General features: G+C 44.1%; 1 protein-coding gene across 1 annotated transcript in view; it reads right to left on the bottom strand.

Annotated features, from left to right (window-relative positions):
• The window catches only part of LOC138740058 (teneurin-4-like), a 393,122-nt gene that overhangs the window by 354,027 nt on the left and 14,353 nt on the right, over positions 1 to 24,742 (bottom strand). The gene's annotated exons all lie outside the window — the stretch shown is intronic.

Raw genomic sequence — 24,742 nt, 5'->3', positions numbered from 1 at the left:
TCAGGTCGAGTTTAGGACACTACCTTGAGAAGTTCCAGCACTGATGTCCTGGGACTGGGGTGATAGATCTCTAATAGTCACAACTATCTTCTTTTATGCAGTGCGTCGGTTCAAAAACATTTCCCTGTTCACACCTATTCAGTTCAATTGTATCAAGGTTTCCTGATAGCATACAGTCAAATTCCTCTTCCCCCCACCACCACCACCCCAGATATCAACTCTTTGGTCCTTCACATGTAGCAGGTCATTGGTGTCATTTTAAAAAAATATTCACCCACTCTACTGATGGCTTAAGGTTGATTGACTGGGCAATAACATCTCAGCAAATTCCATACAATGAAGAAATGGCACCATTTGAACTATTGGAGATGCTTTGTTAGAGCAAATATTACAACCAGGATGTTGTGCCATCCCTTAGTCTTTGAAGCATTCAGAGTTCTCAGGCAATTTTTGAGATTATATGGAGGGAATCAAATCAGCTTCAGACTAGCCTCGATGACACTGATGATCTTGGAAGGAGGCTGAGGTGATGATCTCTTTGATCCTCCTAGTGAACATCTTGTATCTATCACTTACACGCTGCGCCTTCCATCCTCGTGCATGGGAATATTTTTGAAGCCACCTTCTTCAGTGGGCTGTTTAATTGTCCACTATTATTCACGTCAAGATTTAACAGGGCTGGCTGTAAATCTGAGTCACTGGTTGTGGGACCTGCCATCTCAGTCCATTGCATCCTATTTTGCTGGGGTGACACATAATTGTTAGTTATGCATTATGCCGTTCCTCTCTTGCCCTGCTGCACCCTGCACCCATCACTGACCAACAGTTGACCCTGCCCCCATTGCAAAAGTAGACTGAAAAATATGCTGGGTGTGAGAGGAAGGGAAAGAATGCCAGCTATCAGCAGATGGAAAAAAGGAAATGATCATTCAGGAGAATCCAAGGGGCTCTATCGTTAACTTTAAAAATAGACTGTGTGCTGAAAGCAAATTCTGGAGAAACGCAAACAGGATGTAGCAGGAGCTTACCTCTCTAAATCCCTACAGTGTTGCTGTCAATAAGATTTATAAGTCAACAGATCAATAACATCTATGTTTCCACTAAGTCTGGATTTTCCCCCCGCAGCCTTCAAAAGTGATAAATATCAGAAGTGTGGCTGGAGTACAACCCATTCAGCAACTTTTCAAAATGCAGATTAATTCACTTTTACCAAACAGAACATTTTTGTTTTTATTAATAATATTAAGCTAAGTGATATTTCTACATGAACCAATTTATGAACTTAACACAAATGGTTAAGGTAAAGATGATAAATCAAAGAATGGTATCTGCCCTCTTCCCGATCACTTCTCAGATTTTTTATATTTAAAAAAATAATAATTTAAAGGTAAAGGTCTCATTATTGTCAGGCAAGACTACATTTAGAATGTAGCATACATGTAATTCTTTAACTTTGTCTACCAAAAGGAAGACAGAGAGTTGCCACTTTGTCAAGCGCCCCTCACACAAATGAGGCCCCAGTAAAGAATGAACTCACAACCCCTAGTTTACAAGACCAGTGCTCTAACCACTGAGCTATCAGAACCTAATTTAGACATAGAGCACTGTAACAGGCCAATTCGGCCCCATGATCCATGCTGCCCAATTTACACCCCATTAACCATATGTTTTTGAAGGGTGGGAGGAAACTGGAGCACCTCCCACCTGTTTCTACCTTTGGCCTCTTACCTGTGTACAGAGCAATTTATGAAGTCTGAAGTATTACTGGATGAAGTGAAATTTTTTATAACAAGGGGGCTGATGAGAGGTTTAATTGAGCTATATAAAGTTAAGGGAATAGAGGGAATGAGAATTACTCATTTTCTTTTGCAAACTGATCAAAAAACAGTGAGTGTAAATTTAAAGCAATTGGTAAAATGATTAAAAGGAAATTGAGATTCATCATTTTACTCAAAGACTAATTGGATTTGGATTGCAGGTTTCTTACCCGGGCTGGAGGGGCCTGCCTCCCCTCCTAGGTCGGTCCATACTGCCCGGACCGGGGCCTCCGTCTGCCTCACTCGACCGAGGCCGGGGCCGCCGTCTCCCCCTTGCTCCTGCCCGTATCGGGGCCGCCGCCGTCTACCCTTCGCCCGGACCGGGGCCGGGGCCGCTGCTGCTCTCCCTGTGCCCGGACTGGGGCCGCCGTCTCCCCCTTGCTCCTGCCCGGATCGGGGCCACCGCCGTCTACCCTTCGCCCGGACCGGGGCCGGGGCCGCTGCTGCTCTCCCTGTGCCCAGACTGGGGCCGCCGCCTCCCACTCCCTGTCCGGACCGGGGCCTCCGTCTGCCTCACTCGACCGAGGCCGGGGCCGCCGTCTCCCCCTTGCTCCTGCCCGTATCGGGGCCGCCGCCTGCATAGGAGAAGGCCACTCCGATATAAAACCTACGACCCAAGGACCTCGCTGCCACGTCCCAGCTTGCTTGGCCACGGCACACGAACCATGGGTGTAAAGGGTGGGGCCAGTACTGCGCGCACTGCACTCCACCTAAAAGCTCCTTTGCGCAGGCCCGAGGACAGGTCCACGTCCTCCCCCTCCACGTCCTCCCCCTCCACGTCCTCCCCCTCCACGTCCTCCCCCTCCACGTCCTCCCCCTCCACGTCCTCCCCCTCCACGTCCTCCCCCTCCACGTCCTCCCCCTCAAAAGATGCTCACAAACTCAAGCTAGCATGCTGGAACATCAGAACCATGCTAGACAAGACTGACAGCCATCGACCTGAACGTCGGTCTGCCCTCATTGCACATGAACTCCTCAGACTTGACATCGACATAGCCGCTCTCAGTGAAGTCCGCCTGGCAGATGTAGGCAGCTTCCAAGAACGCGGCGCGGGCTACACACTCTACTGGTCTGGCAAGCCTTCGGATGAACGACGCCTATCTGGTGTAGGCTTCATGGTCAAGAGCTTCATTGCCTCCAAACTCGAAAACCTTCCGACAGGCCTCTCGGACCGAATCATGTCCATGCGACTCCCACTTCAAAACAAGCGTCACATCACCCTCATCAGTGTCTATGCTCCAACCCTCCAGGCGGAACCAGCAGAAAAGAACAAGTTCTACACCGACCTGCGCAACCTCATCCAACGTACCCCTACAGCCGACAAGGTTGTCATCCTGGGCGACTTCAACGCTCGTGTCGGCAAAGACTCAGAAACCTGGCCAGGAATCCTGGGCAAGCATGGCGTCGGCAAGTGCAACGACAATGGGCGCCTCCTGTTGGAGCTCTGCGCAGAACAGCGGCTTGTCATTACAAACACCCTTTTTCAGCAGAGGGACAGCCTTAAGACCACCTGGATGCATCCCCGATCCAAACACTGGCACCTCCTGGACTACATCCTGGTGCGAGAAAGTGACAAACAAGATGTGCTCCACACCAGGGTCATGCCTAGCGCGGAATGCCACACTGACCACCGGCTGGTTCGCTGCAAGCTCAACCTTCACTTCAAGCCAAAGCCCAGGAACAATAAAGCCCCCAGAAAGAGGTTCAATGTTGGAAAACTGCAGTCAGACGAAGCGAGAGGAAACTTCCAGGCAAACCTCAAAGCAAAGCTCGACGTTGCAACCCGCCTCACGGACCCGTCCCCTGAAACCCTCTGGGATCAGTTGAAGACTACCATACTGCAATCCACTGAAGAGGTACTGGGCTTCTCCTCCAGGAAAAACAAGGACTGGTTTGACGAAAACAGCCAGGAAATCCAGGAGCTGCTGGCAAAGAAGCGAGCTGCCCACCAGGCTCACCTTACAAAGCCGTCCTGTCCAGAGAAGAAACAAGCCTTCCGTCGCGCATGCAGCCATCTTCAGCGCAAACTCCGGGAGATCCAAAATGAGTGGTGGACTAGCCTCGCCAAACGAACACAGCTCAGCGCGGACATTGGCGACTTCAGGGGTTTCTACGAGGCTCTAAAGGCTGTGTACGGCCCCTCACCCCAAGTCCAAAGCCCGCTGCGCAGCTCAGACGGCAAAGTCCTCCTCAGCGACAAGATCTCCATCCTCAACCGATGGTCAGAACACTTCCAATCTCTTTTCAGTACCAACCGCTCAGTCCAAGATTCCGCCCTGCTCCAGCTCCCTCAACAGCCCCTAAGGCTAGAGCTGGATGAGGTTCCCACCCTGGATGAGACATATAAGGCAATCGAACAACTGAAAAGTGGCAAAGCAGCAGGTATGGATGGAATCCCCCCAGAAGTCTGGAAGGCTGGCGGCAAAACTCTGCATGCCAAACTGCATGAGTTTTTCAAGCTTTGTTGGGACCAAGGTAAACTGCCTCAGGATCTTCGTGATGCCACCATCATCACCCTGTACAAAAACAAAGGCGAGAAATCAGACTGCTCAAACTACAGGGGAATCACGTTGCTCTCCATTGCAGGCAAAATCTTCGCTAGGATTCTACTAAATAGAATAATACCTAGTGTCGCTGAGAATATTCTCCCAGAATCACAGTGCGGCTTTCGCGCTAACAGAGGAACCACTGACATGGTCTTTGCCCTCAGACAGCTCCAAGAAAAGTGTAGAGAACAAAACAAAGGACTCTACATCACCTTTGTTGACCTCACCAAAGCCTTCGACACCGTGAGCAGGAAAGGGCTTTGGCAAATACTAGAGCGCATCGGATGTCCCCCAAAGTTCCTCAACATGATTATCCAACTGCACGAAAACCAACAAGGTCGGGTCAGATACAGCAATGAGCTCTCTGAACCCTTCTCCATTAACAATGGCGTGAAGCAAGGCTGTGTTCTCGCACCAACCCTCTTTTCAATCTTCTTCAGCATGATGCTGAACCAAGCCATGAAAGACCCCAACAATGAAGACGCTGTTTACATCCGGTACCGCACGGATGGCAGTCTCTTCAATCTGAGGCGCCTGCAAGCTCACACCAAGACACAAGAGAAACTTGTCCGTGAACTACTCTTTGCAGATGATGCCGCTTTAGTTGCCCATTCAGAGCCAGCTCTTCAGCGCTTGACGTCCTGCTTTGCGGAAACTGCCAAAATGTTTGGCCTGGAAGTCAGCCTGAAGAAAACAGAGGTCCTCCATCAGCCAGCTCCCCACCATGACTACCAGCCCCCCCACATCTCCATCGGGCACACAAAACTCAAAACGGTCAACCAGTTTACCTATCTCGGCTGCACCATTTCATCAGATGCAAGGATCGACAATGAGATAGACAACAGACTCGCCAAGGCAAATAGCGCCTTTGGAAGACTACACAAAAGAGTCTGGAAAAACAACCAACTGAAAAACCTCACAAAGATAAGCGTATACAGAGCCGTTGTCATACCCACACTCCTGTTCGGCTCCGAATCATGGGTCCTCTACCGGCACCACCTACGGCTCCTAGAACGCTTCCACCAGCGTTGTCTCCGCTCCATCCTCAACATCCATTGGAGCGCTCACACCCCTAACGTCGAGGTACTCGAGATGGCAGAGGTCGACAGCATCGAGTCCACGCTGCTGAAGATCCAGCTGCGCTGGATGGGTCACGTCTCCAGAATGGAGGACCATCGCCTTCCCAAGATCGTATTATATGGCGAGCTCTCCACTGGCCACCGTGACAGAGGTGCACCAAAGAAAAGGTACAAGGACTGCCTAAAGAAATCTCTTGGTGCCTGCCACATTGACCACCGCCAGTGGGCTGATAACGCCTCAAACCGTGCATCTTGGCGCCTCACAGTTTGGCGGGCAGCAGCCTCCTTTGAAGAAGACCGCAGAGCCCACCTCACTGACAAAAGGCAAAGGAGGAAAAACCCAACACCCAACCCCAACCAACCAATTTTCCCTTGCAACCGCTGCAATCGTGTCTGCCTGTCCCGCATCGGACTGGTCAGCCACAAACGAGCCTGCAGCTGACGTGGACTTTTTACCCCCTCCATAAATCTTCGTCCGCGAAGCCAAGCCAAAGAAAGAAAGAATTGGATTTGGATTCCAATGCCCAAAAAAGATGGTTGACATAATTCTGAAAATTACTTGTATACTCCAAGTGCAAACGCCAGCATGGTGCACAGACAAAGCTGGAAAGTAGATAGGTTCGGCTGCTCATTTTTAGTCACCTCAGCCACAGTGCTGACTGGCCACCAATTGTGTCATGCATTTTTATAATTCCACAATTTTATAAAGCTGTACTTAACACATGTATTACACATGTAATAAACATATTTGTTTATTCAGATGTTGCTTTTGATTGTAAAATTGGTCATTTTACCACCTACATTTCATCTGAGCTCACAGCAGGCAAATCTGCATCTCTAGAATGTTGAATTTTACTGACGGAACAATTTTAGTGCAACATAAATCTATCCTGCAGTTATGTCAAACAAATACTGCACAAAATTCCCATGTGCATGTAGTTAAAAAAAACCCTATAGGCTATCTTGGCACAAAAATGGATAATACCCCTAAACCCGAACCTAAAGATATCTATCAATAAAATCTAATATTCATGTTGGGCTCCTACCAATTCATGATGTCCATTGTTCTCTGAAACATAGTATTATTTCTTTTTAAGATTCCTTTAGAATAATTCTTTCTTACAACAAACAATTTGACATTTTGCTCTCAAGCTAGTTTATTTCAAATCCAATTTTCCTTGGCTGGCTTTCTGATGCAGATAATGCAAAAGACCCTCCAACCAAATAATGAGACCATCAATGTTTACAGACTCAGACTTCAGTAAATTTTTACTGTAGCCCGTCTATGCTTCTAAGATTTGAATTGAAATAAAATTTCAATGGAAGCATTATTTTTTTAATCAATTGTATTTACTTTTGTTAAAGCTATTTATATTTTTTCATTCATTTATTTTTTGTGGTCATGCATTGCTGGCAAGGTCAGCATTTATTTAGACCCATTTGCCTTTGAGGAAGGAATGTTGATTTGCCTTCTTGAATGACCATTGTTCTTTGTGAAGGTGCCCTCACAATATCGCTAGCAGGGTGTTCTGGCATTAAGACCCAGTGATAAAAATGGAATGGTGAAATATTTTCAAGTGAAGATGATATGCAACTCATAGGGGAACCAGTAGGTGTTGGTGTTCCTGTGCATCGACTGTCCTTTTCAAATCATGAAGGGGAGATTGGATTCGCAGATGCACTTGGAGGAGTCTTGTTAAGTTACTGCAGTGCATGACCCACATGATGGTATTGGAGGAGTTGAATGTTTAGGATAGTGGATGTGATGTGGATCTTTGTCTATCTTACGGGAGGCAGAATGCAATTTTGTGTAATATTACATATTCTGTACTATTACATGACAATAAAAGGAATCTAGAATCTAAATTGGACTGCTTTTCTCTGGATGATGTTTAACTTTCAAATATTGTTGAATTTTCACTCAATGAGGCAAGTGAAGGTTATTCTATTATCCTTCTAACTTACACCACGAAAGACTTAATGAAGCCTGGTGGTGAATTATTAATGACAGGAGCTACATCTTTGTCTTGCTTCCATAGCTGTAGTACTGACATAACTAGACCAGTGTAGGCCAGAGGAAGATGCAAGGTTGATATTTATTCCAATTCATCACAAGATTAAAAACATCTGTGGATCAATGGATAAATTCTGCACTAGCTAGTTTTCAATTTTCACCTTCTAAAACACTGCTAAATGGTAGTCTGTATGGCAGTCTACAAACTATGGTAGTCTGCATGCCAAGACTTTCCAATGCTAGCTGCAACAAGAATTCAAAGGTGGGCAATGGAACTCGTAGCATACGATTATGACTTAAAACATAGTCTGGCAAACCAAATCAGCCATGCTGATGTATTATCGCGCTTACCTCTGCTTGAGACTGAACAGACAGAAAGGATGAGCAACTGGATGGCGGAAGAGACAGCTATTTATCAGGAACAACTTCATCATTTACTGATTTCAGCAAAGCCCATCACCAAAGAGGAATGGAAAGAAACTACACTACCAAAGGTTCTTTACTTCATCTTAAATGGATGGGCCAAAATCAACACTATTTCTTCCAATCTAAAGGCTTATTATTTGTGACACAATGAGATACCGATTGAAGCAGGTTGTTTATTGCAGGCGATAAGGACAATCACTCCAAAGAAATGGCAAGCAGCTACCTTACCCGAGCTCCACACCAATCATCCAGGGATGGTACAAATGAAAGCCCTGGCATGCATGCATGTCTGGTGGCCATCAATTGACGTCGATGTTGAACAGAAGATGTTACATTTGCCAGGAAATGCAACCCAAAGCGCCCCAAGCCAAAGCTAACCCATGGAAATGGTCATCATGACCATGGATTCGTGTTGATTTCTTTGGTTCATTTATGAGTGAAAATTTTCTTTTTGTTGCCAATGCACACTCCAAATGGTCAGTAGTATCACATATGCGAATGACAACGACAGAACAGACAACTGAGAGACCATGGAATATTTTCACAGGATACGGATTACCTATAGAACTAGTCTCCGATAATAGACTTCGGTTTGTATCAGATGCTTTAAAACTATTTCTACATAATAACCCATCTTGTTGGCACTCTGCCACCCAAGTACCCATGGAGAAACTGAACCCTTTGTGCAGACATTTAAAAAAGCGATAAAGATGGAGAAATCACTGAAAATATCACGGAATCACAGATTTTTTGTTGTCGTATGGAAACATGCAGCACTCTACAACAAAACAAACACTAGCAAAACTGATGTTGGGGTGTAACTTAATACCAGACTCACTAGAGTGCACCCAGTCATTGGATTTCATCTCCAACATTCAACATCTCCAAGCAAGCCAACCAAATCTCTGGAAATCAGGGATCAAGTATTGGGAATGGATTATTGAGAAAATAAAGAAACATGGATAAGAGACATGCTTCTTTAAAAAAAATGAGTCCATGTTCATACTCTGTACTGGTGGGAAGCAAAATAGGGAAACAACACATCAACCAGCTAAGAGTGGTGGATGATCCAGTGTCTGTTCCAAAGACGAACAATCTCCAAAACACTCATTACCAATTGAGGAGGGACCCTCATTGTGGTAAGCTCAGGAGAGCAGTGCTGAACAACCGCTGAGTTCACAGCCCTTAGAGCCAGCCGATGAGGAGGTATTGCCTTCTCCTGAAAAGTCAAAAAGCCCCTTTCAGATTCTTCATCTCTAAGAATATCCAAAAGGGAAAGGCGTCCTTCAGTACATCTGAGGGTCTGCATACAATGACTTGCAGACTTGGCATGTTTCACATCAATACATTTACGTTGTTGCGCAGGATAGTAATTAACACCATTATATTTGTATTCTTTAGTGTTAACATAGTTTAGTATACAGGTACTTACTGCTTATGTGCTGTTAAGTGAGTCATTTATTTTTGTGATGGGGAAGAGTGTTGTGGATATACACAGGTGCGTGATGTCACCTAAAAGTATTGTATTGTGGAGCTGGGAGGAACCATTTTGATTTGAATAAAGAACTAATAAGGCACAACACTTCTTGAACAAATGTATTTTTTTTAAAGGAAGGAATACACAACAGTATAAAGTAACCAAAAATGTTTTCTTTTGCCATAAAAAATGCTGATGAATGAATTATTGATGACTTATTCTGCTGAAGGGACTATGATTTGAGCATTCTGTTTCTCCTTCTACAGAAACTGTCTGACAAGTTGAGTGTTACCTCTTATTTCAGGTTTGCAACACATGTAGTATTTTTGATTTTCAATTTGATTTTCCCTGGTGCCTGCCAATAATCCTAGGAATATGGTATAGGTGGCAAAAGATGAGCCATGAATTCACTGAATGGCAGAGCAGGCTCAAGGGGCCAAATGCTCATATTTCATATGGTCTTATGTTCTTAACAGAGCTATGAATAAAATTATGAGTTAATCTTTTTTTCCAAAGCACTGTCATATTACAGTAATTCTTCACATGCGTATTGAAAAAAGAACAGATTTTTGTAGATTTAAAGATGATATATCTGACAATGTTCCCATAAGATGCCAGTTCAATTTTTAGCAAGCAATAACTCATAACATCAAATTGCCTGTAAATCTGTAACAACTGATAACTTTGATATACCAAATGGAATGCAACATTAGCAACAATGGGGTACTGTAATCAAATGGAATTGATTTAATTGTAAATCTATGCAGGGTAAACAATGTCCTCCACCCCTTCCACACCACTTGCTTGCCGATAACATTGGACAATGAAGATTTTGCTTCCTGCACAATTTTGGATGAACTTTATGGATTTTGGGCTGCTGATCAGAAAAAAATGCCTTAAATTTTTCCTATCACAGACTTTTCTTTTAAAGATATAACTTATTTTTTGTAAATTTCAGTCAAATTTTAAATTTACTTCAAGTAATCAAAACCATGAAGTGCAGGATGTCATTGAAAATTAATTTTCTGCATTCACACTTGGACCTCTTCCCTGCTGATATTGGTGCAGTCAGTGACGAATGTGGTGAAAGGTTTCACCAGGACATTGCGACCGTGGAAAAGCAGGATCAGGCCAATTAGAATCCATCAATGCTGGCCGACTATTGTTAGACAGTGACACAAAAGGCATCAGATGCTCCATGCAATCATTATGTCAGTTGAACTAACATAATGTGTCAGCGTCATTATACGATTAAACATGCTAAATTAAATAAAAGTTAATTTAATGTTTCTCCAACGACCTACATGATGCTGAACTGTGTTCAGCTTGAAGATGTCTCTCATAATTCCCAATTTTTTTCAGGAAGGAAACTTTTTGTAAAAACTTGTTGTTCTGTGTAATAGGCATTGTGGCTTTTCCTGGGTGACTATTGGTTTTCAAGTCTTGTTGATGGATTCATTGATTCAGCAGAGAAACAGGCCCCTTGTCACCCATCAAGCCCCAATTTTGAACACATAAATCCATTTTCTTCTCCCCACATCCCAACAGACTTTAACGCAACTGAAGCACCCAGAGGAGACTGCACTGAATCATTGGAATGACGAGGACAGTGTGCAAATTCCACATGAAAACCACCAAGGGCCAGTCACAGGAACTGTGAGGCAGCAGGTCTACCACCTGTGCCACTATTCTCAGTTGGTAGAAAAAACATATTGAGCACCAATGGTGGCCAAAAGTACAGATATTAAAAGAGATCTCAGAAAGAGCATACAGCAGATGCCAGTTAAACAAGAAATTGTGCAGGTGCTGGTATCTTGTGCAATACATAAAAGCACTGGAGAAACTCAGCAGGATTCCTGAAGAAGGGCTCAGGCCCGAAACGTTGATTGCCTTTTATTTCATATGGATGTTGCGTGACCTGCTGAGTTTTTCCAGCAGGTTTGTGTACAGGATAAGAAAGATGCTAAATGGGATTGCAGATATTTCAGAGAAGAACAAAACAAAGTAAGAGCATGAGAAAGGATGGCCACAAACATCAAAGCAAATGCCAAATATTCTACTGGCACATGAAGGGGAAAGAGATTGTAAGATGGGGCAATATGACCAAAAAAGGGCGTTTACTTATGGAAGCAGAAGACCCTGGTGAAGAAGGAAATGAATTCTTCATATTTGTGTTCTCCAAGTTGGAAGATGCTGTTGGAGACACAGCAAAGGAAGATGAAGTTGAGATTCTAAATTGATAATGTGGAAGTATTAGAAAGACTGGCTGCACCTTCTAGTGCACACATGTCAAATTCTGGCCCGCGGGCCAAATTTGGGCCGCGATATAATTATATTTGGCCCTCAAGATCATTTCAAAAATGTATTAGAGGTGGCCCGCTGGCCGCCGTGCCAGTATAGCGCATGCACAGCTAATACTATAAATCCCAGAATGCATTGGCATCAGCCCGCTAATCGCCCCCACCTCCTCTGTTTACGTTGCAGGGTCTCACCGTGGACTCTGGTTCTGGGGCCTGGCCGGTGTCAGGGGAAGCCAAGGCCGCTTCCCAGCACCCGGAACCGGAGGCCTCGGGGCTGACCTCGCCAGGACCGTTGCCCACAACCCCTCCCTGCAGCAGGCCGACCCGTGACTCACGGTGACGGGGCCGCTGATCCGCCGAGATGCCGCCCTGCAGCGAGAGCCGATGCCCCCGCACTGTCGTGTCCCCCTGCCTGCCCCCCCACCGCAGCGCAGCCTGGCCGGTGTCAGGGGAAGCCAAGGCCGCTTCCCAGCACCCGGAACTGGAGGCCTCGGGCCTGACCTCGCCACCCATTTGATTGTTTCAGGAATCATGTTATTCCCCCACATTCTCAATAGCCCTCAGATTTTACTATTCGACAGCACACTAGCAACATTTGACAAATCCTCTATAGAGAAATATTATTAATTGAATATTTTATTTCTCATTTGTTAATGCTTCTGGAAAGAGTTTATCCAAAACTATTATTAAACATTTATTTTAATAAGAAAAAGTTTAACATTACATATGTTGAAAGAAGGGAAAACATGCAGATATTGTTGAAAATTTTCAATAAATATTTAGTTCGGCCCTCGACTTAGTCCAAGTTTTTAATTTTGGCCCTCCGTGAATTTGAGTTTGACACCCCTGTTCTAGTGGATGAATTACCTTGTCCAGACCGAGTGTAACCTAAGACGTTACCAGCAAGAAGAGAGGAACTGCATATCTTGGCCAAAATCACCCTACATCTTCATATTCAGGGGGGCAGGGGAGTATAGCAAATTGCAGACACTACCTTTTTTTCCAAAAAAGTGTTGGATAAATCCAGCAACTACAGACTGTTTAGTTGTTGGTGAAACAGAAGTCCTGGAAATAATAATCAGGAGAGCATGAGCAGTCACTTGGATGAATGAAGAATCTTGAGAGAAAGAAAAATTGATTTGATAAGGCGAAATTGTTTTTTATTTGAGAAGTTAAAACAAAGCATTGAAGAGGGAATTGCATTTAATATTGCCAATCTGAGTGGTTTGGTAGAATGATAACTTGGCTGAGTGTTGCACCAACAACCACCTCACATTCAATGTTACCAAAACGAAGGAGCTGATTATTGACTTCAAGAGGGGAAAACCAGAGGTGTACAATCCAGTGATCATTGGGAGATCAGAGGTGGAGAGGGTGTGCAAATTTAAGTTTTTGGGAGTCATTATCTGGGAGGATCTTTCCTGAACCCAACACACAAATAACATCTTGAAGAAAGAATATTAGTGCCTCGACTTCCTCCAGAGTTTGTGGAGGTTTGGTATGACTTTAGAAACCCTGGCAAATTTCTACAGGTGTGTAGAGGGAAGTGTGTTGACCGGCTGCATTGTAGTCTCGAACAAGGATACAAATATCCCTGAGTGGAAAGCCCTGCGAAACGTAGTGGACATCACAGGCAAAACCCTCCCACCATCGAGAACATCTACAGGGAATGCTGCCATTGGGGAGCAGCAGCTATCATCAAGGATCCACACCATCCGGCACACGCTGTGTTCTCACTGTTACCATTAGGAAAAAGGTACAGGTGCCACAAGATTCACACCACCAGGTGAAGGAACAGTTGCTAACCCTCCACCATCAGACTCCTCAACAACTAACTCACTCAGTGATTCATTTATGGACTCTTACTTTTGCACTTTATTGATTTTTTTTTCCTCTCTATATTGCAGTCAGTTTGCTTAAATTTCTTTATTTGTTTACATGTTATACATATCTTCCTGAGTACAGTTTTTTGTACTGCTAATAAGTGGTAATTCTGCCTTACTCACAGTAAAAATAATCTCAGGGTTGTATATGATGATATGTATGTACCCAGTTAATAAATCTGAACTTTGCAATGAGGATTTTCAAAAGGCATTTGATATGGGCAAGTAATCAAGAATAAAGGTAATGAAATAAAACAAGATTTAAAAAAAAAATTATACATTTTAAATTTAGTGCTACAGCACAGTAACAGGCCCTTCTGTCCCATGAGCCCATGTTGCTCAAATACCCCAATTATTCTGGAACCCCTGTGTGTTTTGAAGGGTGGGATGAAACTGGAGCACTCTGAGAAAACCCTCACCCTCAACCCTTTGTGATGAACGTACAAACTCCTTACAGACAAATCTGGGTTCGAACCTGGGTCACTGGTGGTGTAATAGCATTCAGAGAACTGCTATGCTAATCGTGCCACGTATAGCAGCATGGATAGGAACTTAGCTATTGGAATCGGAACCTAGAATAGTATACGAATTACAAAAGTAAAACATAACAAACGGTTGTTTTCTCAACTGCAAGTAAGTATGGAATACCTAGGTCGGCATTAGGACCATGGCTTTTCCAAATGAATATTAATAATTTGTATTTGGGAATGCAGAATATAATTTCCAAATCTGGGGAAGGAGAGGTCTGGTGAACTGATGAGTTTAAAAAAAGAAACTTGAAGGATACATTAGTTGCCTGATGAAATAGGGATATGAATGGCAGATGAAATAAAATGCTAAGAATTTTGAAATTTTACAAGGAAGAATGAATATTGACCAAAGGGAACCACACTACAAGGTATAAAATAGCAGCAAGATCAGGTTGAGATAAAGGTTGTAAAGCACATAGGATCCTAAACTTCACAAATGGAGATGTAGAAGACAGGATCAAGGAATTCATGGCGAATTGTTATACTGATTTTGCCACAACCAGTACCTGATGTTCGTTTTTGGGTAATTCCTTTTAGTAATGTTATGAAGGCTTTGAGGAATGTGCTGAAGCATTCTGAGTACAAAATACAAATTTACATTTTATATATTGCATAGAAAATATATCCAATGTAGCTTATCAGAAAACAGATGAATCATTAGAATTTGATATGGTTTTTTTATTCTATGCTTTTATTCTAGATCTTATATCAAAGATTAAACATTTTACCTTCTGGGGAAAAGCTAATTGAAAAATGTTTTTAAGAAATTATAAATTCTTAACTTATTCGGAGCATGATCTCAACTAACATGCGTCTGCCATTATGGTATCCTCCAGCCATTGTGGCATCTCTGTTCTTCATCAAATAAGATTGTTTATAAAGCATTATGCAGGTTCCAAAGTGAATACTTTTCTAACTGTAAAAGTTAGCATATCACAGGAGTACAGAAACAGGAACAACCAGGCAGTCCCTGCAATGAATTCAAGGTTTCAATTAGATTTGTGTTTGACTCATAATCACTTGGCACTTTTACTGGATAAAGAATGATAGCACATACACCTTTCTTCTGCTCTGCCATCTCCCCCTCCCTCTGGACCTCGATGAAGGTTGATGCTGAATGATCTATCTGGCAAGATAAAGACAGCACAGATTGGTAGAGCAACCTGAGAGTTGCTGGATGGTTGAGTTTTAATTTTGATCGTCTTGGGTCCAAGGCTTTTTGAAGCAATTAAGGCAAAAACTTGGGAGTCATTCAAAGGATAGTTAAAATGTGGAAGGGATGATTGATTTAATAAAATGACTCAAATGCTTAATTTCCTTTCAATTTGCCTTTGTGATGTCCAGTACCCTACTCTCCAGTGGTGGTGGGGTGCACTGAAGTGGACATGTGGAGGTAACTTGGCGCGTATGTCCGTAGGTCCCTGAAAATAGCAACACAAGCAGATAAGGTGGTACAGAATACTGTATATACAGCATCCCTGCCTTCATCAGTCAGGGTGTTGAGTATAAAACTTGAGAAGCTGTATGAAACACTGTTTTGACTATATTTGGAATATTGTGTGCACCTCCTGGGGCCTCCATGTTGATGAAATCATTATGAAGGCTAGGCAGTACCTATACATCATGTAGAGTTTAAGGAGATTTGGCATGCTACCAAAGACTCTTGCAAATGTCTACACATGAATTGTGGAAAGAGTTCTGACTGCATCACTGTTTGGTATGAAGGTGCCAATTCACAGGACAGGAAAAGACTACAACGAGTTGTGAACTCACCCAGTCCTGTCATTCACATCAGTCTTCACTCCATTAAGGAGATCTACAAGAGGCAGTGTCTCTACCTTATTGACCCTCCACTACCCAGGATATGCACTCTTCACACAGCTACCATCAGGAAGGATGCAAGGAGCCTGAAGGTGGACACTAATGGTATATAAACAGCTTTTTCCCCTTTGACATCAAATTTCTAAATAGACATTGAACCACATATACCTCTTTGCTTTTCTTTTGCAATAATTTGTTATTCATTTCTAAATATAATTTTTAGCAATTTTGCATCCATGACCACTGCTGCAAAACAACAAACAGGTTCATGCCAATAAATTCTGATTCTATTCTTACTCTGGTCATCATTTAGGAAACGTGGAGGCTTTGAAGTGGGTGCAAAAGATGGTCATCAGGATGTTGCCTCGATTAGAGTGAATCAGCTGTAAGGAGAGACGAGACAAACTTGGAATGCTTTCCCTGGAGCTTCAGAGACCGAGGGGTGACCTGATGGAAGCATCGCAAGTTATGTGAGGCATTGATAGAAGAGATGTCTTTTTTGCAAGGTGGAAATGTCAAATACAAGAGGGGATAGATTTAAGTTGATGAGGGGGAACATTTAAGGAAGATTTTCAAAGGATTTTTTTTAATATAGGGAATGTTAAGTACCTGGAATGTGTTGCCAGAAGAGGTGGTTGGTGCAGATAAAATAGCAGTGTTTAAGAAATATATAGATGCACACATTAACTGGCATGAATTGGGGAATTGGATCATGTGGAGGCATATGGGATTAGCTTAATTTGGCATCATGGTCAGCATAGATATGATGGGCTGAAGGGCCTGTTCCTTTGCTGTGTTCTATATTCTATATTCAATGATCTGACCCTCTTTTAATTCATCCTATTCATTCCACAATCTCATCTTACTTGGTATGTAGTATAAGTACAAACACACTGAAATATTGGAGGGACTCAGCCAAATTTTCAGCGCCAATGAAAGTTAAAGATATATTGCAGACATTTCAGGTCTGAGGCCTTTTCAAGGAATAACCAAAAGCAGGAAATATCAAAATGCCTCAGAATTCAGACAATGCTGGGTGAGGGAGAAATCCAGACTAACAAAAGGTATTAATTTGATATGATAAAGAGAGAGGTGAGAATGATCATGTCTGTGCAAAAAGAGGCAGGGAAGGGAGAAACAGAGCTGGGGAAAGGTGATGGGGGGGGGGGGGTGGGGGGGGAGAGAAGAAGTGGGGGTGGGTGGATAGGGGGTTTTAATGAAATTCAGTTGGAGGGTTCCCAGGCACAAGCGGGTGGTCTCATTCTGGCAGTGCATGGACAGACATGACAGCAAGGGAATAGAATGGGGAATAGAAATGGGTGGCCACAGGGAGGTCCAGGCTATTGCGGCAGACAGAGCTGAAGTGCTCAAGAAAAGCGTTCTCCCAGTCTGCACCCAATCTCTCCAATGCAGAAGAGTCCACAATGAGAGCACGGGAACACGGAAAAGTATGCTCTTTTTCCTTTACTCAGTCTCACTTGCTTTTTTTCCCCTTTCAGATACCCAAGAAGTACAATATGGCCAATATGAAGAAACACCAATAAAAGCAAATCAAGATGCAGTGCTATTTTGGCTTGAGATGTGGGCAGGTGGACAATGGATTTACACTATAAAATGCTTGACACAAACTTGCCAATGTAAAGGACCATGGATGAGACTGGAACCAACTTGGTACAGGCTTTTATCCAGAGCAAAGGTCCACAAAAAACAGTAGAAGCTCAGATTGAAATCTTGGAACACAAGTTTACTGCCATCATCATTGCAAATATTGGAGTTCAATAGGACCTTCAGGATGCCTCAGAGGTCCATTAATCTGTTCTCCCACACATCACGTTGCTTGGTGATGAGTCAATGAGTCATGGTGAGATACAACACAGGTACTGGCCTGTGGAACACAACATTCATATAGATGAAAAAAAATGTAGATATACAGCACTGTATCAGGACCTTCCATCCCTCGAGCCCATGCTGCCAAAATACCCCAATTGCCATGCTTTGAAGGGTGGAGGAAACCGGAGCACCTGGAGGAAGCCCATGCAGAGACGGGGTGAACATACAAATTCCTTACAGGCAGCACCAGACTTGAACTCAGGTTGCTGGTGCAGGAATAGCATTATGCTAACTGCTTCACTCACCGTGCTGCCCAACTACACTAACCGTCACTCTGCATTAATCCCACATTCTCATCAAACTCCCACCGATTCCACTACTTACCTACAAACAAGGGGTAATTTATAGCAGATAATTAATATATCAACATGCATGTCCTTAGCCATATGGGAGGAAAGCAGAACATTTTGGAGGAAAAGCACATGGTCACAGGGAAAACAGACAAGCTCCACACAGACGGTGCTTGGGGGCAGGGTTGACTCAGAAGCTCTTCTCCCTGAACCACTCTGCCTCCCAAGGCCAGGAAAAGTAGCAGAAGGTTATTGGCGCAAAGGCCATCGCACATTTTTATCCCTGCCGAAGCACAATGCATTACCTTCTAATCATAGCATATTCATCCACAATTACATGAAAAATACAAAACTTTGCAATTACTTTATTTCTAAAGAATGATTAAAACAAATCTTTCATCTTAAACCACAGCTTCATTATCCTGAGCTTCTAATCATTTCTATTCACACTCCTTATCACTGATGAGCAATTTCATTTGAACCCAAGGAGCATGCAGACAATTTCATTTGAACCCAAGGATCAAAAGCAGCTCTGGGTGCAGCTGATCTTGTTTGCTTGTATTATGAACTCTGCCGTACTGGCTATCCTTCTGCTGGAGTGAACAAAGTTGTTTCTTTTCTCCCCTCACCTGACATTGGCCTCACCCCACCTGTCTATCCACCTTTCCCTGATACATACCTCCTCTGGACACTGCAAGATCTGCTGAGTTCCTCCTGAATTTCTCCACCTTCCCCATCACATGTCCAATATTCCCCACCACCCCCCAACAATCTGGTTGATATTATGTTTTTCAAAAAATATAATAGTTTTGAGAAAGGGTCCTGCCCTGAAACACTGACTGACCATTTCTTTCCATGGATGCTGCCCGAGTCCTTCCAGCTTCTCCTTGTTGGTTCTCAACATTCCAGCATCTGCAGTTGTGTTTCTCTCTTCCTAATTTTTCACCATGTTTTGCTCCAAGATGATTCAACTATTTTATTCTGTAGTCAGTGTATTAGACCCTTACTTCACATCGGCTACAATCAGGTCTTGAGCTGTACCTTGACCTGCATTTTTTGCTGATTTTTTTCTTCTCATCTCTTCATTATGTCCGTCAATGGGATGACTGTGAAAACTCAGCATAGGAAGTAGGAGGTGAGAAAGCTCACTGCAACTAGGTGTGAAGCATTCAAGAGTCTGACCTCTTTGGTCATCAGTGACTATCGATTCATTTCTTATTTCCTATGAGAATTCAGAGTATGTGACCTAGTTTTTAATGAATGGTAATAAAGAGAAAAAAAAATCACTGAAGTTGCCATTTTATTCTAGGGGCTGACTTGGCTTGGATTTAAACAACACCTTCTCAGTATGACATTTATTCTGTGTATCTCAATCATTTCACAGACATATTATTCCTTAAGTAAAATTCTTTATCAGAAGGCTTTTGACAGAAAATTACGAGCTGTTTGAGTAAAGCTAATCAAGTTTCTGTCAGGAGAGAGGAAAGCTGGACAAGCTGTCAAAGCCTGCTTGGCATGTGGTCCAAATGTTCTACTGAAAGCAGATAAAGATGCAAGGATCTGCGAACTGCAGTCAATCTCATACCCCGCAGAGAATGGGAGTTTTCCTCTGATGCTTTGGCCTATTTCATTCACTGCAGGAGCTCAATAAATGATTTCCTTACAAGCCAAAGTTTTAGGAAGCCAAAAACTATGAAAGATGAAGCATAAAACTGTTTCAGTTTGCTGCACTTATTTAAGAATATAAGAAATAGGAGAAGGAGTGGGCTACCTGGCCCGATAAACCTGTTCCACCATTCAACAAAATCATGGCTCATCTCCACCTACCTGCCTTTTCTTTAATTCCCTTACGATGTAAAAATCTATCCAACCTCATCTTAAATATATTTGCTGAGGTCGCCTCCACTGTTTCAATGGGGAGTAAATTCCATAGATTCACCACCATCTGAGAAAAGCAGTTCCTCCTCATCTATGTCCTAAATCTACTACTCTAAATCTTGAGCCTATGTACCCTGGTTCTGGTCTCCCAACCAATGATAACAACTTACCTACCCCTATCCTATCTATGCCTTTCATAACTTTTCATACTTCTACAAGATCTCCTCTTATTCTTCTAATTTCCAGCAAATACAGTCTCAGACTACTCAATCTCTCCTCATTGGGTAAGCCCCTCATCTCTGGAATCAACCTGGTGAAACTCCTCTGCACCAAAGCCAGTACATCCAGAGACCTGAACTGTGCACAGTATTCTAGATGCAGCCTCACCAGTACCCTGTTGAATTGGGAAGGGCTGTGGCTGTCATGTAACACCACTGCTCCTTACCTATTCTGAGGACACACCAGCTGCCAATCAAGGTTTGGTTCCACCCCCCGATTAGTGCACACCTTGTTGCTTGATCCATGTAAATTATCTGGACTGGACTCTCCAGCCGACCTGTACTTGGGCCATTGGCTGTTGTAATTGGATTACCCCTCCTGGCACAAAGCCATTGGTCCTGTAAATGATCTGGGCTGGACCCTCCAGCACTATAAAGGTGCCAAGTTCTCTTTGTTCTCTTTCTTTGCCAACTTGGGACCACCCTGCTTCACTCCAGGCCTAGAAATGTGGAAGGATGCTGGAGAAACTGTTGGTAAGATGTGCACTGTTAAAAGGGTTGGGATTGTCCCCTGTAGCATAGAGACATGCCTGAAATGAATCAAGGGGTGGTGGGGCATTGTAGTGATTTTTCCTTGATCATTGTATGTACCAGTTCATTTTCAGAGTGTGTGTGTGTGTGTGTGTGTGTGTGTGTGTGTGTGTGTGTGTGTGTGTGTGTGTGTGTGCTGCTCCTCACTCACAACACTTGTACAGCAGTGGTTCTCAACTTTTTTTAAAATTTCCACTCACCTTCCACTTTAAGTAATCCTCTGCCACAAGTCCTCTGTGATTTGTGAGCGACATTGTTTTATTGGCACGCAGCATTTTTGTTATTATATGGTTATATGGAAAGGAAGGTTGAGAATCACTGCTCTAGTCCCAATTGTCACTGAAATATTTTGCTTGAGAAAAATTGTCATTGGCCCATTTCCTTTGGAGTTATAAAACCGTGCACATAACAAATTAATTACGATTAAAACAGTGGTTTTCAAACTTTTTCTTTCCACCCACATCCAACCTTAAGCAATCCCTTACTAATCACAGAGCACCTATGGCATAGGGAATACTTAAAGTGGTAGATGATTGGAAAAAAAGGTTGAGAATTACTGTTATACAGTTACAGCATAACCTCCACATTCCTAAATTCAATCCCTCTAGCAATGAAGGCCAACATTCTATTTGCCTTCTTGATAGCCTGCTGTACCTGCAATCCAACCTTTTGTGATTCATGCACAAGCATTCCAAAGCCCTTCTTCTCGTCAGCATGCTGCAATCGCTCTCCTTGTAAATACTCTAATTTTCCACTTTTCATTCCAAAGTGGATAACCTCCCATTTAGCAATATTGTACTCCATCTGCTCGACCCTTGCCCACTCACTTAACTCCTCTCATAACAGAATATTACATGTATGTGTTCAATGTTCAATATTTAGGTTCAAATAATTTCTGAACATGGTAATATTGTAGCAGTAGCTACAAAGGAAAATGAAGTGAGGAGACTACACTCTAAGTCGCTTGCACTTCCAAAAACACGCGCTGTGCCTTATAAGGCGGCCTTTAAGTCCCGCCCACATGCAGACGGTGACATCATGGTGCAAGTGAGTGCGCGTGCATGACCCGCTTGATTGCAGAAGAAGGCGCACCTGGTGGCTCCATCTTGACGTGGCCGTATCAATGCCGAACTGGTTCACCTGCATTCAGATGTCTACCACCACATAACACACCCAGAACCAGATCTAGCATTCCGTTACCCCTGAGTGCAGTTGGGCTGGACCCTTGAGAGGTCGTCCCCAGTGTGAATGTTTTGCCTGTGCTGCTGAGGACTTTGTACGGGCCCTCATAGGGTCATTGGAGGGGGGGGGAGGAATGTGGTCTGCGGTGGACAAAAACAAAGTCTGCAGTTAATGTCCTGAGGAATGGTCGTGGGCCGGCGCCTGTGGTGTGAGGGTGGGGGAGGGAGTGCGAAGGGGGCTAACCTGTCCCATAGTTTCTGCAAAGCTGCTCTCCCCTCGGCGTCCGAAACTTGAGACAGTGGGAAGGATTCACCTTGCAGGATTAATGGGGTGCCACACACCATTTCCATGGAGGAGGCCTGCAGGTCCTCTTTAGGTGCAGTTCGGATGGCCAGGAGGACCAGGGGAGATCATCCACCCAACTGGAGCCAGTTAAACAGGCCATGACAGCTGACTTCAGGTGGTGTTGGAAGTGTTCAATGAGGCCATTGGATTGTGGGTGGTAGGCGGCAGTGTGGTGCAGCTTAATATCCAGAAGAGTTGCTGGCTGTGTCCACAGTGCCAATGTAAATTGTACCTCTCTGTCGGTGGTAATACGAGCTGGTATCCTGAAACTCGTGATCCATTGCGTGAGCAGTGCCCTGGTGCAAGAATCAGTGGAAGTGTCTTCTGGCCATATTGTGGTCCGATCCACCACCATTAGCAGATACTGGGCATCCTAAGAGACAAGCAGTGGACCCATGATGTCGCCGTGTATGTGCTCAAACAGCCTTTTCAGAGGGTCGAACTGATGGATGGAGGTCTTGGAAGTCTGACACTGGGTGTAATTGCGGGCCAATTGGGTGACCTGCTTCCTCAAGCTGTGCCATACAAACCGTTCTCTCACCATGAAGACTGTGGTCTTAATGGATGGGTGGGCGAGGTAGTGGATGGCTTGGAAAACCTGGCAACTCCATTGCTGTGGCATGACCAGGCGCGGTTAGCCAGTGGAAACATTGCATGGCAATGTGTCGATGTTGTCTGGCAGACTGATGTCATCAAAAGTGGAGGTCGGTGATGGCTGTGCAGAAAGCGTGCATTTCCATGCTCTCTTTTTGGGCTCATGCCATCCAACCCAGGGGACAAGGTTTGGATGGTGGGTCAAGAGAGGGTGTTGGCCACAACATTGTCCTGACTGGAGAGGTGCCAAATGATGGTGGTGAACTCCGATATGTACGACAGGTTTCGTTGCTGGCACGCTGACCAGGGATCCTTGACCATAGAGAAGGCATATGTGAGGGGTTGTAGTCGGTAAAAACCATGAATGGCCTTGCCCTCCAGGAAATAGTGAAAATGTTTAATGGCAAGGTAGAGTGCCAAGAGCTCCCAGTTAAACGCATTGTATTTAAGCTCCAGGGAGGCATAGATGGCAACTGAAAAAGGCCAATGGCCTCCACTGACTGTCAATGGACTGTTCAAGGACTCCCCTGATGGTTGTTGCTGATGCATCAACAGTGAGGGCCTTGGGCACATCTGATCTGCAGTGTACCAGCAAGGTGGCACAGCCAGGGCATTTTTAGTTGCGGTGAAAGGCCTCCTCTGTCCAAGCTACGAACTTGCATTTGGCCAACATCATGGAGAACAGGGGGCGCATGATGCGTGCTGCCCTGGGATGAAGCAGTTGTAGAAATTAACCATCCCAGTGAATACCTGGAGGCCTTTGAGGGTGTTAGGATGGGCAAACTGGCATATGGCTGTGAATTTTTCCATTGATGGTGTTGCCCCATCTGAAGTGATAGTGTGGCCCAGGAATTGTATGGAGTCTTTCCCAAATTGGCACTTTGCCAAGTTGATCATGAGGCCGAAATCAGTCTGCAGGGATGATCTTTGTGCTCTTCATGGTCTATGCTGGTGGTGAGAATGTCATCCAGGTGGGTGAACACAAACTCTTGTGTCTGCCTACTGCGTCCATCAAGCGCTGGAAAGTTTGCGCCATTTTCTTGCAACCAAATGGCATGCAGAGGATTTAAAGAGTCCGAATGGGGTGATAATGGCCGTCTTCTCAATGTTGTCTGGGGATCTGGTGATAGCCATGCACTAGATCGAACTTTGAGAAAACCTTTGCGCCATGCAGGTTGGCTGGGAGGTCTTGTATATGTAAGACTGGGTAACGGTTGGGCACGGTGGAGTCATTTAGGTGGCGGTAATCTTTGCAGGGCCACCACCTGCCGAGGACTTGGGGACCATATGAAGTGGGGATGCCTATGGACTGTCGGACCTGCAGACTATGCCCAATTCTTGCATCCAAGAAAATTCTTCTTTGGCCTGGGGGAAGCCTTCTGGCTTTGGCGTGGAACAACCACATGAAGATGGTGCAGCAGATTGCGCGTGCAATCTACTGATGTGGCTGTAACAATGCAGAGCTGGTTTGCCTGCGTTCAGATGTGCGCCGCCACAATATGCTATTTTATGTCTGTGGCTGTTTCTTGATATCAGATGGCATTGATCAAATTGGCTGAAGACCGAGTTCTGTGATGGCGTGGATCTCAGGAGAATCATCTCCGGCAATACTGGGTGAACATGGCAGAAAATATTTCAAAGTTCTCAAGTTTCCTTTTTACCTTGGTGCTATCTATCCAATTAACACCTTTTGTTGGTCTGGATTCCTCCCCCATTGTTTGAATTCTGAGACTTTCTGATATATCCTGTTTCTGCCTCTTCTGATTTTTCCTTGAAGAAAGGCTCAGGCTCAAAACATCAGCAATATATCTTTGTCTCTTATAGATGCTGAATAAACCAGCTGAGTTCCTCCAGCCATTCA

This window comes from Narcine bancroftii, chromosome 7, assembly GCF_036971445.1.
Source record: "Narcine bancroftii isolate sNarBan1 chromosome 7, sNarBan1.hap1, whole genome shotgun sequence".
NCBI lineage: Eukaryota > Metazoa > Chordata > Chondrichthyes > Torpediniformes > Narcinidae > Narcine > Narcine bancroftii.
This window is presented reverse-complemented; position numbering and strand designations above follow the sequence as displayed.